We start from the raw sequence: 14345 nt of genomic DNA on the forward strand, positions 1-14345 counted from the left end.
ACGTGTAAATGTAATAGGGTTTCTATATCCAGTGGGGCAGGGACTGATGGGAATGATGTATAATCAAAGTACTGCAGAAATATGTCGGCTTTATATAAATAAAAAGGAATAATCATTGCTATAGAGTCTGTGCACTAGTGAGTTCCCGCCTGACTGAGTCCCAGTGTTGGAGAAGTTAGAGACTCCCAATTGAAAGCTGGAAAGAGTCAGAAGAAAAAGGCAAATAATTGAAAAATTATACAAAATAATGTACTTAAAATTAACTTCAAGGTGAACCACCCCTTTAGCTCGCACTAGAGTCCTGCACAGGTACAATTTTTGAAACCCGGACCTGCAACCTAGCCTTTTTACCCGCTATTTGACCCACTGACAGCCATTAAACAGGAAGTGCTGTTGCTGCAAACTCACTTCTACTGCGTCAGAAGGGCAGAAAAAAAGTTTTAACTCAAAGCTTAAAAGAATAAACCCTGCAATAGAAAAGAGCCAACCTGCAGACCGGTCAACCCGAATGTGAAAGTCCTACACATAATCCACTGGTACCCAACCCCCTTAAGGATGTTCATTGAACCTGATCTTAACCTGCAAAACGTTGCAATTTTAAGACTTGCGCCCAATTCATACCTCCCAACTGTCCCGTTTTTAGAGGGATGGTCCCACTTTTGACGGCTCAACCCGCAGTCCCTCATTTGTACTGGAAAGTCCCGTTTTTCTCTGCACTCAACAGCCAGAAAAAGAAACAAAGTTTCTAACTTAGTTGGCTTTTGGCAGAGAGCCCAGAACAGACACAGCAGAAGATAAGATACTTTTGTAACAATTTCTAAATAAGCAAATAAGTCATTGTAACTAGGGATGCACCGAATCCAGGATTCATTCTGCCTGGCCGAACCGATTCCGAATCCTAATTTGCAAATTAGGGTCTGGGAGGAAAATCGCGTGACTTTTTGTCACGATACAAGGAAGTAAAAAATGTTTTCCCCTTCCCATCCATTTGCATATGCAAATTAGTATTCGGTTCGGTATTCGGGCCGAATCTTTCACAAATGATTCAGGGGTTCGGCCGAATCCAAAATAGTGGATTCGGTGCATCCCTAATAACAGTTCCCTTGGACTGCTTAAAGGGCAATTCACCTTCATTAGCAAAACTGTAATAACTGGGGGAAAAAACACAGAAATATGTTCAAACTTGTATAACCTGCCACATTTTGCAAAATTAACATGGTAATTAGGGGGTGTGGTCACAAAAATGGGCGTGGCTAAAAAGATCTGTTTTGTGGTGCTAAGTGCACCAACTTTTTGTCTCTCTTTTTATTTTCAAAATGTTGGGAGGTATGGATCATCTCATATCTGTTGTCTTCCCTCTTCTGCTTCTCCATAATAGACCAACATTTGCATTGGCCTCTGCATGTAACCTCTAGCCAACCACTAAATATTCCCTCCTCCCCCTCTGTAATCTGATCAGTACAGTTCCTGGAAAAAGTACATATTCTGTCAAACGTAAAAGCCAGCATTAGCTTTCCCTAATTTGGTACAGATTTGCTCAGTAGTGTAAAAACGACAGTATCCCATAAGCATGGTCTACAAATTTTCAGTACGCACACACAGTTTCAGCACAAGAGAAATCTGTAATTTTATTTTTTGGGGTGGGGGGAATAGAAAGTGCAACTGTAAAATGTAAGGGACATCAAAATGACATACAGATTTCAGGTAATATTTCCTTTTAATTACACAGAAAGTGAATTTACTAAACAGAATACACAAATTCTATAGAAAAAAAACATGTTTTCTGTGATCCAAAGGATTTTTGTGTGGTCAATTAAATGCTAGAAAAATGAAATGCAAGAATAAATTTACAGATTTTGTGTTTGCTCTTTTGTCATTGGATTGTGTCCAAAGCTGTATTTTGGAGCAGTCCTACCTGAACCTGGTATTAGCTATTTTTTTCCTTTGTTTTATTCTAGTTATTGTACATTATATAAAGTTGAACTAACATGTGACTGAAGAATAATACAAAGCCCTTTAGTAAATAATGGACCTTTCTGGTCTAATTGTATGTGCTACACGACAGCACGTGCAATAGTGAGGCCCTGGGCACACAGAGCTTTTGTGCAGCAAATGTTAATTATGTTCCCTGTACTCAGAGTTGCTTCTTTTAAAGGCTTATGCCACTACCCATGAGGCATCTCACTGCTCCAGCAAAAGTGGCAACAGGGAGTCAGTATTAGAAATAACCTGGAGCTGAAAGCTTGTCTGCTGTAAAGGAAATATATACTGTATATAAAATATTTATGAAGCTAAACTACAGCTATAAATACTAGAGCAATGAAAATACACATGGTTGCAGATCCTCCAAAAATATCGCTCTAGAGGTGCAACAAAGGCTTTGTGTAATTGTGTAATACGATAATGTTAAGGGGCAGTTGTATTTTCCACAAAAACTCGAGTTGTATTTTTTGGTCAAAATCCACATTTTCAGGTTAAAAGAAAACCTTTAATTTTTCAAGTTTATTATATCCCGACCCAGGAAATTGCTTGAATCCAAAAATACACCACCTAGGTCATGTAGGAGTCAATGGCAGGTCCCTTGAACCATTTGAGGATGTTAACAGCCAGTTTGATGTTTTTTTCTGAGGCAGTAACGGAACTAGGTGGGGGCGGACCCTGGTGTGGGCCATGCAGACGGGCCCGCCCCCCACCCTCGTCCGTGTAATTTTTCTCTGCGCCTGCAGCCGACTCCAGCCGGCTGCAGCACGCGTGATCTGCCGGGGGGGCCCTGCGGGGGTGCAGGCCCTGGTCCAGTGGCACCCCCTGCTCCCCAGGTAGTTACACCCCTGTTCTGAGGGTTTCGCCTGAATACTGGAATGATTCGTACGATTCAAGGTTTTTTTCGCCAAAAACATGATCAATTTGAGGTTTGGGGATTCGAACACACAGAATCATGTTTTTGCCATTTAAGTTTTTTCTTAAATAAGATACCATTAGAGTTGCGAGTTCATTTGAGGAAATTTCCTTTTGCTGGCTGCCCCTAAGCCTCGCCCCTAATCTGCACGGTCCTAGCGACCCCGGGATGTGCGGTCCTGGCAACTGCCACTTACCAACTCCCTCTTCGTGGGAATCCAGCGGGCCATTTTGGCAGAGGGAGGGCACTCTATAAAGCTATCGTGCCGCAGACATACTCCTTCCATCCCCCTGCCCGCAGTGCTCCACCACCATCATTCAGTGACTCACTTTCGCACGGATTAAAGAGGGGGCGTGGCTCAGTGGAGTCACTAATAAAATGGTTGTGGCCGGGGACATGAAGAAGACTGGCACAAAGTGATTCCAGGGTGAAGGCTCAGTAGCGCGCCCAGTGTATAGGGCGTGCTACCGAGGGAACCGCAGATGAGATCTGTTAGATGTGAAACAACAAGGATCCAGTAGGAATGTAAAAAGGGAATCAGAATGCAGCACCATTACAGATATCTAGAGATCAGGGAGTTGTCTTAGATAGTTTCCCATGTGGTAAAGCTTACCAATGAAAACTTATATATATATATATATATATATATATATATATATATATATATATATATATATATATATAATGGTGTGAAGGATCGGCACTCTCCCATTAGTTTAGTTTGTGAAGTGTTGTTTTATTTGTGAAGTGTTGTTTTATTGAATACACAACATTAGATCCGACGTTTCGGTCCCACTTGGGGACCTTTTTCAAGGTCTTGATCTAATGTGTATTCAATAAAACAACACTTCACAAACTAAACTAATAGGAGAGTGCCGATCCTTCACACCATTATCTACAATATTGATCGTGCACCCCTGCTCTAACAAGAAAAGAGTGCGGACACCAGCAACCATTATATATATATATATATATATATATATATATATATATATATATATATATATATATATATATATTGTCCCACAGTACCATCACTCCAAACGAGGTAAATCCAGTGGTGCACGATCAAAGGTGTATATACTGTAAATGGAGGATCAGCACACAAATCAAATCAGCACAAAAAACAAATCTCTTTTGTTTTCCAACAAGATTAGATCTTAAGCCGACGTTTCGGTCCCACATGGGGTCCTTGAGAAATTTGCATATGCAAATTAGGATTCGGTTCGGTATTCGGCCGAATCTTTCGCAAAGGATTCGGGGGTTCGGCCGAATCCAAAATAGTGGATTCAGTGCATCCCTAGTCATAATCTAAATCACCGGCAGGATGGCACTCGGAGCACTTTGTTTTCCGAAGTTGCCCGAAGTTTCCTCATGAGGCAACTTCCGGTGACGTCGAAAAATGAAGTGCACCGATTGCCATCCCGCCAGTGATTTACATTCTGCCGGGAGGCAGTTTGGGGAGATTAACTGCCCCGAAGAAGAGTCACTGGGCGACTAATCTCCCCGAATCTGAGCGTGGGTCTCTGCCCTTAAAGTTTCATTTTCTAAAGCAGCTTTGGGGGGGAGGGGGGGTCACCAACTCTGTAACTGTTCTAAATTGATACATTAGTTGATACATTTCTGATCTTTGTCCCTACTGAGCAGCTGTTAGAATTGATACAATAGTTGCTAATATACAGATGCTGCTGAGAAATGTATCAACTAATGGAGCAAATTGTAACCGTATAGAATAACTGAGCTGCCATGCTGTAACACCCTAAAAATAACATTAAACTCTAAACTAAGTTTTTGTAAAAATAAAAAGCAAGATGGAAAGCAACCCGAAAAATGTATTTATTTCTGGTGAACAATGTGAAAACAACTGAACTGAAAAAAAGTGTTTGGGAGGTGAACAACCCCTTAAATAACATTTTTATAGCCCTTAAATAATTTCTTGGAAATTCATTTAATTACAAGATTATACTACAGATAACATATAAAAATAACATATACTGTAAGTGCTCTTACCAGCAGAGGGAGCAGTGAGATTGCTTTAGAGATAAGGTGTCAGATGATGGTCTGGCCCAGCTGGAAAGCCTTACATTATACAACAGCTATTAATATTACTTACACAGTCACATAAATACTATATAATTTCAAGAACTAAAAATAAATAAAACAATACAAACGTACATTACATGACAAGGTTTCCGGTGGACTATTTTCAGTTAGGAAACTCCCTTTAGCTCAATTAACAACACTATGGGGTCTATTTACTAAAAGTCGGATTTCATTTTTTTCCCACGAATTGTATTTTTCTCTATAAATGTGTGTTTTTTTTTATTTCTTGAAAACTTCCAAGATTCAAGTTTTATGTGTGTAAAAACCACGAAAATACAAAACAAATCCTTGCCAAGTAAAAGCACTCGAGTTCCCATAGAAGTCAATGGGAGTCGCGCTGATCAGATTGGGCATTTTTTTTTAACCATTCTGACTTTTTAGAGTTTTCAGCTAGTAGTTATCAGTAGTGGTTTTAGAGATATTTTCTATTCAGCTTTTTTTTTCTGTTCATACTTTTTAGGGTTTTTTAACAGCGATCATGGCATTGGGGGTTTTAGAGAAATAGAAATTATTTGTGGTTAGTGAATGGCGAATTCACTGTGAATTCCCGCAAAAAAATTGGACGCCAGCGTCTGCTTTTTGGACGCCGGCACAAAAAACTGAGGCCGGCGTCAAAAACGAGACGCCGGCGCCGTTTCGAAAAAATGTTGCCATTTTTGCGAATTTCACGGGAAATTCAAGATTTTACCAGCGAAACGCCCCAAATTCGACCATCACTATTTGTGGTCTCAAAAAGCTCTAATACCACTGAAAGTCATCCTTTAATAAATAGGTCTCGAAGCGTCCAAAACGAGCAGATTTGGGCCCAATCAGGTCACCCACATTCTGACCCAAATCCAATAGCAAATATCCTTATTGTATGTGGACCTATGCCTGTTGACATAGTACGACTTGTACAAAGTGAACAGTCCTTACTGAGACAGTTTACTTTTGTATGTAAATATGTGTACAATGTGTTAAATTGTATTGGGCAGCGTTGGGATACAGTCAATTCCTGGCCACAAATTACAGCTGTTAAACTGGAGACAGCGATGGATGGGGATTTTTGGCCTATCACAGGGTCGCATCTGTCAAACTGGAGACCCCAAAATAACCTGTTGGCAACACTCGCCTATACTATGTAAGATCCAGGTAGCTCTATGTGACTATTGGCTACGGCTGTGTTAGGAAGGTCACATGTTCATAAGTTTCTTGCAGTTCGTTTGCAAACAGTTAAGGGGGTGGTTCACCTTTCAGTTAACTTTAAGTATTTTATAGAATGGTGAATTCTAAGCAATTTTTCAATTAGTCTTCATTATTAATTTTTTATAGTTTTCTTTAGTTATTTGCCTTTTTTCTTCTGACTCTTCTGACATTGAACACGACCTTGTGTAACCTAATTTTCGGCTCAATAACTGCCTTCCCAGACTATTACCAGTAGAACATGGGATTATATTAAACTCTCTTGCCCAGAATAGGCCTTTGCTGTGTGAAAGAGGAAGGTGAGGGTGTTGTGCAACTACACCTACTGTATCTCTCAAAAAAAATGGTGCCAGAGGTTCTTGCAACAAAACAAAGAAAAGTTTATTGAAAAGGGACATTTAAAGGGTTACTCACATCCTTTGAGGCAGTATTAAACATGCACAGCAATTCAGAGCCAGCACTATGTGACGCCCCTGTGGATATGGCTCACAGGTTTCTAGATGCAACCTCAGGATCTCTGGACAATGACCTGGATCCCCTTGGCCGGTAAAGTTTTCCCTAAAATGTGGCATCCCTACCCGTGACCTGCCAATCTTCTGCTGATGTTGGGCTAACATGTGGGTAAACCCATGGGTCCCACAGGTCTCGAGTCGGCCCTCACATCATTAGAATACATCATGAAACCTAAAGCCCTATTCAGCTTTGTGATATACCCCCTTGCTATTAATCCTAGTTGGAGCACAGGCTGCTCTTGATAACTAGTTCTATCTGCCTCACTGTCCTAGAATGTACTGTTACAGAGAACTATACTGTCCTGACTATACATTCACGAGGTCCCTGTTTCCAAATTCACCAAGGGCCTCCATACCCTTGGGCCCTCTCTTTCCTAGGTCCCAGGCTCCCCAGCACCATCCCCCCCTCCTGAAGTCACTGGAAGTGGTCATCAGCCTCTGGGCCAGTAATACTCTTATGCTATTAGGCACAAATAAATATATGGGCTTCTGCCCAGCAACTAAGGAAATAAGCAAGTGTATGGATATAAAGCCATAGGCACAAATAAATATATGGGCTTCTGCCCAGCAACTAAGGAAATAAGCAAGTGTATGGATATAAAGCCATAAGGGCTATTAACCCTATGGATACATACATCTGCTTAAAACAATGCAAATATTTATTAATCAGTAATTGTTGTAAGTATAATTGTCTTATACTGAACTCGGTACAGAAAATCGGTGCTTCCGAAATAAAACTCTATTAGAGTGCCCTGCCAGAAGTGTGATCCAAAGGGATCTATTTAAGAATGAATGAAAATACCTCACACTCACAGTGATAACTAAGGTAATAATTTGTATCAGTCAGTGGCACAAGTAGAAATTTCCTGTCCCCACAGCAAATTCATTTTCAAGCTCCAACCCCAAACTTCGGACCCTCTTTATCTGCTGGGTCCTTGCAACTGACTCGAGGTCAGCTTAGTAACACCCCTGCTGTATCTAATGGAATGCTGAGGATAAACAATAAAGTGGCACTAATACAGTGTAACCAATTATCTCCCAATCCCCTAGAGACCCCAACCAAAAACCCTACACACCCTCAGTAAAATCTTGGTTACACATATAATCCTTCCGTCTAAGATCATAGACCTACATCGTGGCACCTAAACACATTTCTTCTCTAGGGCAGTGGTTCCCAAACTAATGGATTTTTTTGAGTACAGACATTGTAGGCATAAATGTTATAAGGGCTCTTTTGCTACCAGCATGATTTCTAGCTTGTGGGTGGTGGACAAAATACTCAAAATTATCCCTGCTAAATCATATGAGAATTACCACTTGGACCTGACCTACAGATACAGCTACGGGTAGGGTGGCCGCCTTTTCTTGAAAAAAATACCGGCCTTCCTATATTTCTATGGATTTTCCTTATTAATAACATTGGGATCAAGCTTCATTTTTACTGGCCAGATCGGTAAAATACTGCGCAGGTGGCAACCCTAGCTACGGGGGTTAGGGCTATTACCGCAGTAGCTTTTTGTGTTACTCCCTTTATTTGACTGCAGTAAGAATTACCTACATGTATTGGACCTGTTATCCAGAATTCTCAGGACCTGGGGTTTTCTGGATAAGGATCTGTAATTTGGATCTCAATACTTTCAGTCTACCAGAAAATCATTTAAACATTAAATAAACCAGCAGGATCATTTTGCCCCTAGTAAAGATGAATTATATCTTAGCTAGGATGAGTTAGGATCTAGTGTTTTATTATTACAGAGAAATAGGGCATCATTTTTAAAAATGTGAATTATTACATTATAATAAAGTCTATGGAAGACGGCTTTTCCTTAATTCAGAGCTTTCTGAATAACGTGTTTCCAGATAACGGATCCGATACCTGAGCGCAAGAACGATCCATTTAACCATATGGGGAGATTTCGCTAGTTAAGCACTGCAGTCAGCTGATCTTTTCTTTTGTGGAATAAACAAGAATCCTTGCCGTTAGCCGTCCTGCCCACAGAAGTGCATCATCACATGGTTACAACTGGCAGTTTAAATTATAAACCATGATTTAATCATAACATTTACACAGATGTTTCCAAACATATCATTTATCATTGCCAACTGCTTTATAGCACTCTAATTATGGAGAGATGTTCTTTTTTAAATGACCTGCATGTTGTAAACACAGGCTGCAAGTTATTTGGAGATGTACAGTGTGCCTGGACTCTCCTTGGTGCCCCTCCCCTCCATTGCTTTTTATTTATTCACAACACCTATTTTCTGTTTCATGTTTGCCCTAGAATTTATCCTAGTGCTCAAAAGAGAAAAATAAAAGCAGGGTTACTGATTTGTGTTTCTTAAAGGGGAAGTAAAGTCTAAAACAGAATAAGGCTAGAAATGCTGTATTTTGTATGCAAAACATAAACATGAACTTACTGCCCCACAAGCCTAATCAAACAAATGATTTATGCTTTCAAAGTTGGCCACAGGGGGTCACCATCTTGTAACTTTGTTAAACATCTTTGCAAGACCAAGACTGTGCACATGCTCAGTGTGGTCTGGGCTGCTTAGGGATCATCATAAACAAAGCTGCTTGAGTTCTGCATGGCTGGGAAGTAAGACGGGGGCTCCCCCTGCTGTTCATAAGTATGATTGTTTCCCTGCTCAGCAGTTAGGGACCGTCTGACAATTCCTATCCACAGCAGTAAATGAAGGGGGAATTTCACTGCATACAGTCAGGTTTCTTATAAAAACTGTACACCTTTTTTAATTAAAGTATATTGGAGATAGGTTTCTTTTTCATTAAAGAAAGTGAAAAGGGGATTTTATTTTTTTGCCTTTACAAGCACTTTAAAGGGTAACCACCCCTAAACACTGCAATTTTCCCTTTTGGTCCCAAATAGCAATCTGACAGCTCCCTGCAGGCCCAGACTGGTAATCTGTATATTCTGGCTAATGCCAGAGGGGCTGCTGTAAAATGCCTTATGTCACTGTTTAGTGGGTTCCTGTGGGCTGTTTGGGCCTCTGTGGACTTGAAATGCCAGGGCTGAATCCCAGTCCAGACTAGACTCCCTGTATCACTTACTACAGATAAAAAATGGAAAAAATATTAACGGGGGAATGTAATAAAAGTCAGTAACAGAAAAACTATTATAAAAAGTTATGCCTTTGCGCGAACAAATTTTGATTTGTGCGAATTTAATATATCTTTTGCAAACCCGGAAACTGTTTAGCGACCACTTCCGACAGTGGAAGAACGTTTGCGAATGTTATAGTTTGCGCCAATGCGCAGTAAATGTAATAAAACTTCTTACTGAAAAAGTCGCTATGTTTGCTCCAAAAGATTTCGACACCTTCAAACACTTCTTAAGAGTGCGCAATTACAATTCACAATGCAACAGTTTAAGGAACAATATTACATTGCGAGATGTGGATTTTTATTCTTATTGGTGCGAAATGTTTTGCTCTTTGCGACTTTAATTACATTCACCCCTAAATGTTTAATCGGCACCTTCACCACTTACCATGGTAAAGGTGCCGATTAATGCTGCCAGCTTAAGCCAGTTTAAGGATACATATTTGGGATCCATTATCCGGAAACCCATTATCCAGCAGGATCCGAATTACGGGAAGGCCATCTTCCATAGACTCCATTTCCTTGAAATAATGGAAAATGATTTCCCTTTTCTCTGTAATAATAAAACAGTACCTTGTACTTGATCCCAACTAAGACATAAATAATCCTTATTGCAGGAAAAACAATTATATCGGGTTAAATTAATGTTCAAATTATTTTTGGGTATGGAGATCCAAATGACGTAAAGATAACAGGTCCCGTAGCTCTACTGCCAGGCTGGGCTGTTTCTCAGCCTTTATACAAATGGATTTACCGAATGCTGAACTAAGGGTAGGCAGACAGAAGAAGTATGTGCCTTGCTGCCCCCAGGTAGGTCAGGTGCCTCTACCTACCCCTATTCCGGCCCTTCACATATGTAATGTTCTATGCAAAAAACTAGCACTGCTTTCCCTATTTTAATGTGTATTTATGGGAAATAAATGGAAGGTCACACCAAAGTAACGCATATTATTCCACTTGGGCTGCATAATAGAGAGTGGTCTGTGCCCTATTCATTTCTTTAACCCTGTGGATGTAAAGGCATTTGCCATGCTTGTGACAGATATCAAATCCTTGCAACCAATGGCAAGTGATCTCAAGGTTCAGTGTGACCTGCTCCATTGCCTTCCATTTCTTCTGGAAGTGACCCCAGTGGATGTTTGGAATGTAGAGGTGATGTAACTGCCACATGTCCCTTCCTGTTAAATCTTCCCTGGGCACAAAACCTGGCAGTAGGGAATAGCTGGAAAAATGCCATACATTTAATAGCCCAATATAACAATGAAAATCATAGTATTTATGCTCTTGGCATGCAAATGGAAAATCACGAGGCTCAGTGCTATTTATACATTATTATACAGTGTATACAGTATATCATTATGTTCCCTAATATGTGCACAGCTGGTTGGAAATTGAAAAAAAAGGGAATATTTCTCTCGGTGCTTCTTTCTGTCAGACGGGGAATTTCCTTTTCTGAAATGTTCCTCCGATGTCTGAACATATGCGTCCGTTTATTGCATTCTTGGGATACAAATTGCCCCATGTCACTGGAATGCACCAGCACATTCATGTGGATTTCCGGTGTCCTGAAGGATTTTTGGAACTGCATTCATTGTATTAGTAAAGGGATACTATGAACTGAACCATATTTTTTAACACAGTAGCTAAGATTTGGGGGTTACTTGCGCCTGTTCTAACCTGTAAAAAACTTCCCACGCGTGACAAAGCTCCTCCTGCCATCAGCCTAATATGTTTGCCACTTTTAGAAAACAAATGTGGTTGGTATTTAAGGGGAATGTGTTGGTGATGTGATGGGCGAATCCACGCTGTTTCGAAAAAAAAAAATGTGCGAATTTACCTCAAAATTCGCGAAACTGCGAAAAAAATTTGCAAAATGCATTGAAGTCAATGAGCGTCAGAATAATTCTGACGCATTTCAGTTTTGACGCGACCAACATTTTTTATACGCGCATGCAACTATTTGGTCCAAATACATTAAAGTCAATGGGCGTCCGAATAATTTTCATGCGCAACAATTTTTATGCTTGCGTCAACTTTTTTTTTTGACGTGTCAGATTTTTCGTTGGGGAATTGTCAACGCAGTTTTGCGAATTAATTAGCTGGCGGCGAAACGCGGATATTCACCCCAAATTTGTGTCTGCTGAATTTATTCCCCCATCACCAGGCCCGGATTTGTGGAGAGGCCATCTAGGCCCGGGCCTAGGGCGGCAGGATTTTAGGGGGCGGCATGCTGCCCAACCACATCCAAATTGGTTCAGAAACACTGGGGATGTGCAGGAGATACAATAGTTTTTTTAAATTTCCTGTGCACCAATCCCCATTGCTCTGGTCCTGATGATGAAAATTTAAATGAATAAAAGTGTGGGGAGGGGGGTGATGAACGACAGCGGGCTTAGGGGTGCCCGCTATGTAAATCCAGCCCTGCCCATCACTAGTGGCTATTGGCCAACAGGGGTGAAGCAGTGAGGCAGTGAAAAGTTGCCACATGTTGGAGTTGGTAGAGGGGGCACAAGGTACCCATCAATACCCTGTATTTCCCCCTCCTCCAAAAACGTGACCTCTGGTCCTGGCGGGGAAAAGCTTGTGTAGGTGGCAGTGGCAGATTAATTATATGTGAGGCCCCTAGGCTACACTTTTCAACAGCTCGCGTCTAGGCTTCTCCCACTCCTGTGTGCCCAGATGCATGCAGATGCATGGTGCCACTGGCATGCACTTAACCTGACCTGGCATAAAGAGCTCAGGTGCATGCGTGCATGGATCCAGACGCATGCACGCACCTTGTCTGGCTTCTGTCTTCTCCCAGTCCCAGGTGCACCTGGACCCAACACAAATAAATATTAGAAGTTTCGTAAGAAAAAAACAGCTAGAGGGTCCCTGATCAAAGGGGACTACTAGGCTATAGCCTAGTTAAGCCTGAGCATTAATCCACCCCTGGTTGGTGGACAAAATGTGGGCTAGGGCAATTTCTCCAATTGTCACATTGGCCCAGTCCAACCTTGTGAGACACCAACCTGGCCATACCCTGCATTACACCCAGGCCAGACTCCTGACTGCACCCTGTGCTCTGCCTGTTTCTGAGGATTCCTGGTTGTGTTTCCATGTTTTTCAAAAGTTAGGTAACCTTTTAGGTGGTGACACACACAAATCTCCTCTTCTTCGGGCAACTAATCTCCCCGAAAAGCCTTCCTGCTAGCTAGAATGTAAATCATCAGAGGGATGGCACTCGGAGCGCTTCGTTTTCCGAAACCACCCAAAACTTTGAAACAAGGAAACTTTGCGTGACTTGGGTAAACTAAGTGCTCCGAGTGACATCCCGCCAGCGATTTACGTTATAAGCGTCCGGAAGGTTTTTTGGGGAGATTAGTTGTCCGTAGAAGAGGAGTTTTGTCGATGGGTGACTAATCTCCTTGGAATCTTATCGTGTGTCACCCCCCTTAAGTAGGTGCAAATTACAATAGGTGGCTGACTGGGGCTATTACTGGGGGTTGTAAATCAGTGTAACGTCTAAGAAATCTGTGTGAGCTGACATGTCTGGTACTGTAGAGCCATTGATGTGGTAGAGCCATTGTGAGATATAGTAAAATAACTCCCCTTTAATCTATTTACACTTAAATATAGACTTGTACCAATGTTCAAAGTACTTGTAAAACCTCACAATTTCTGTAAAGATTATTCTTCTTTACCCATGTGGTTGTTGAGGTGACTAGTGCTAACTATCTGCTAATTTCCTCCTTATATAGAATTAATACTTCGATTCATATTGGAACCAAATAAAAAGTGTCTTTCGCAATAGTGATTCTCACAAGAGGCTATTACTACAATGTGGGTAACCTCTACTAAAGTGAGGAATAATCTTTACAGTAATTTGTACAGTAATTAGTACGAGCCTATATTTAAAGGAGAACTAAAGCTTAACTAAAGAAGTAGCTAGAAATGTTGTACATTATATTTTAGGCTTCTGTACCAGCCCAAGGCAACTACAGTCCTTTAGCAGTAAAGATCTGTGTTTTCAAAGATGCCCTAGTAGCTCCCCATCTTCTTTTCTGCTGATTCACTGCACATGCTCTGTGCTGCTGTCACTTACTGAGCTTAGGGACCCACTCACAATATACAGTACACATAGAATAGAAATATCACAATATAAGGCTGATTAGTAATTAATACAGATATTACTACATGGCAGCACAGAAACCAGTGCAATTAGCATCAGAATTTAATAATCAGCCCTGTAGCATCAGCTTATATTACAGACCAACCTCATTTTCTGCTGGATAATTAGTGACGAGCCCTAAGCTTAGCTTCTCAACAGCTGCTCAGAGCCCACTGAGCATGTGAGTGTCACAGACACTTTTCCAAGTTTGAAATCTTGGATCATTGCTGATATTGAGAAACTTTAGGCTGGTGCAATGAGGTCATTATATAAAATATGGCATTTTTATGGTTTAGTTCTCCTTTAAGCATAAATAGATTAAAGGGGTGGTTCACCTAGTAACTTTTAGTATGCTATACAATAGCTAATTCTAAGCAACTTTTT

Source organism: Xenopus laevis, chromosome 7L (assembly GCF_017654675.1).
Source record: "Xenopus laevis strain J_2021 chromosome 7L, Xenopus_laevis_v10.1, whole genome shotgun sequence".
Classification (NCBI taxonomy): domain Eukaryota; kingdom Metazoa; phylum Chordata; class Amphibia; order Anura; family Pipidae; genus Xenopus; species Xenopus laevis.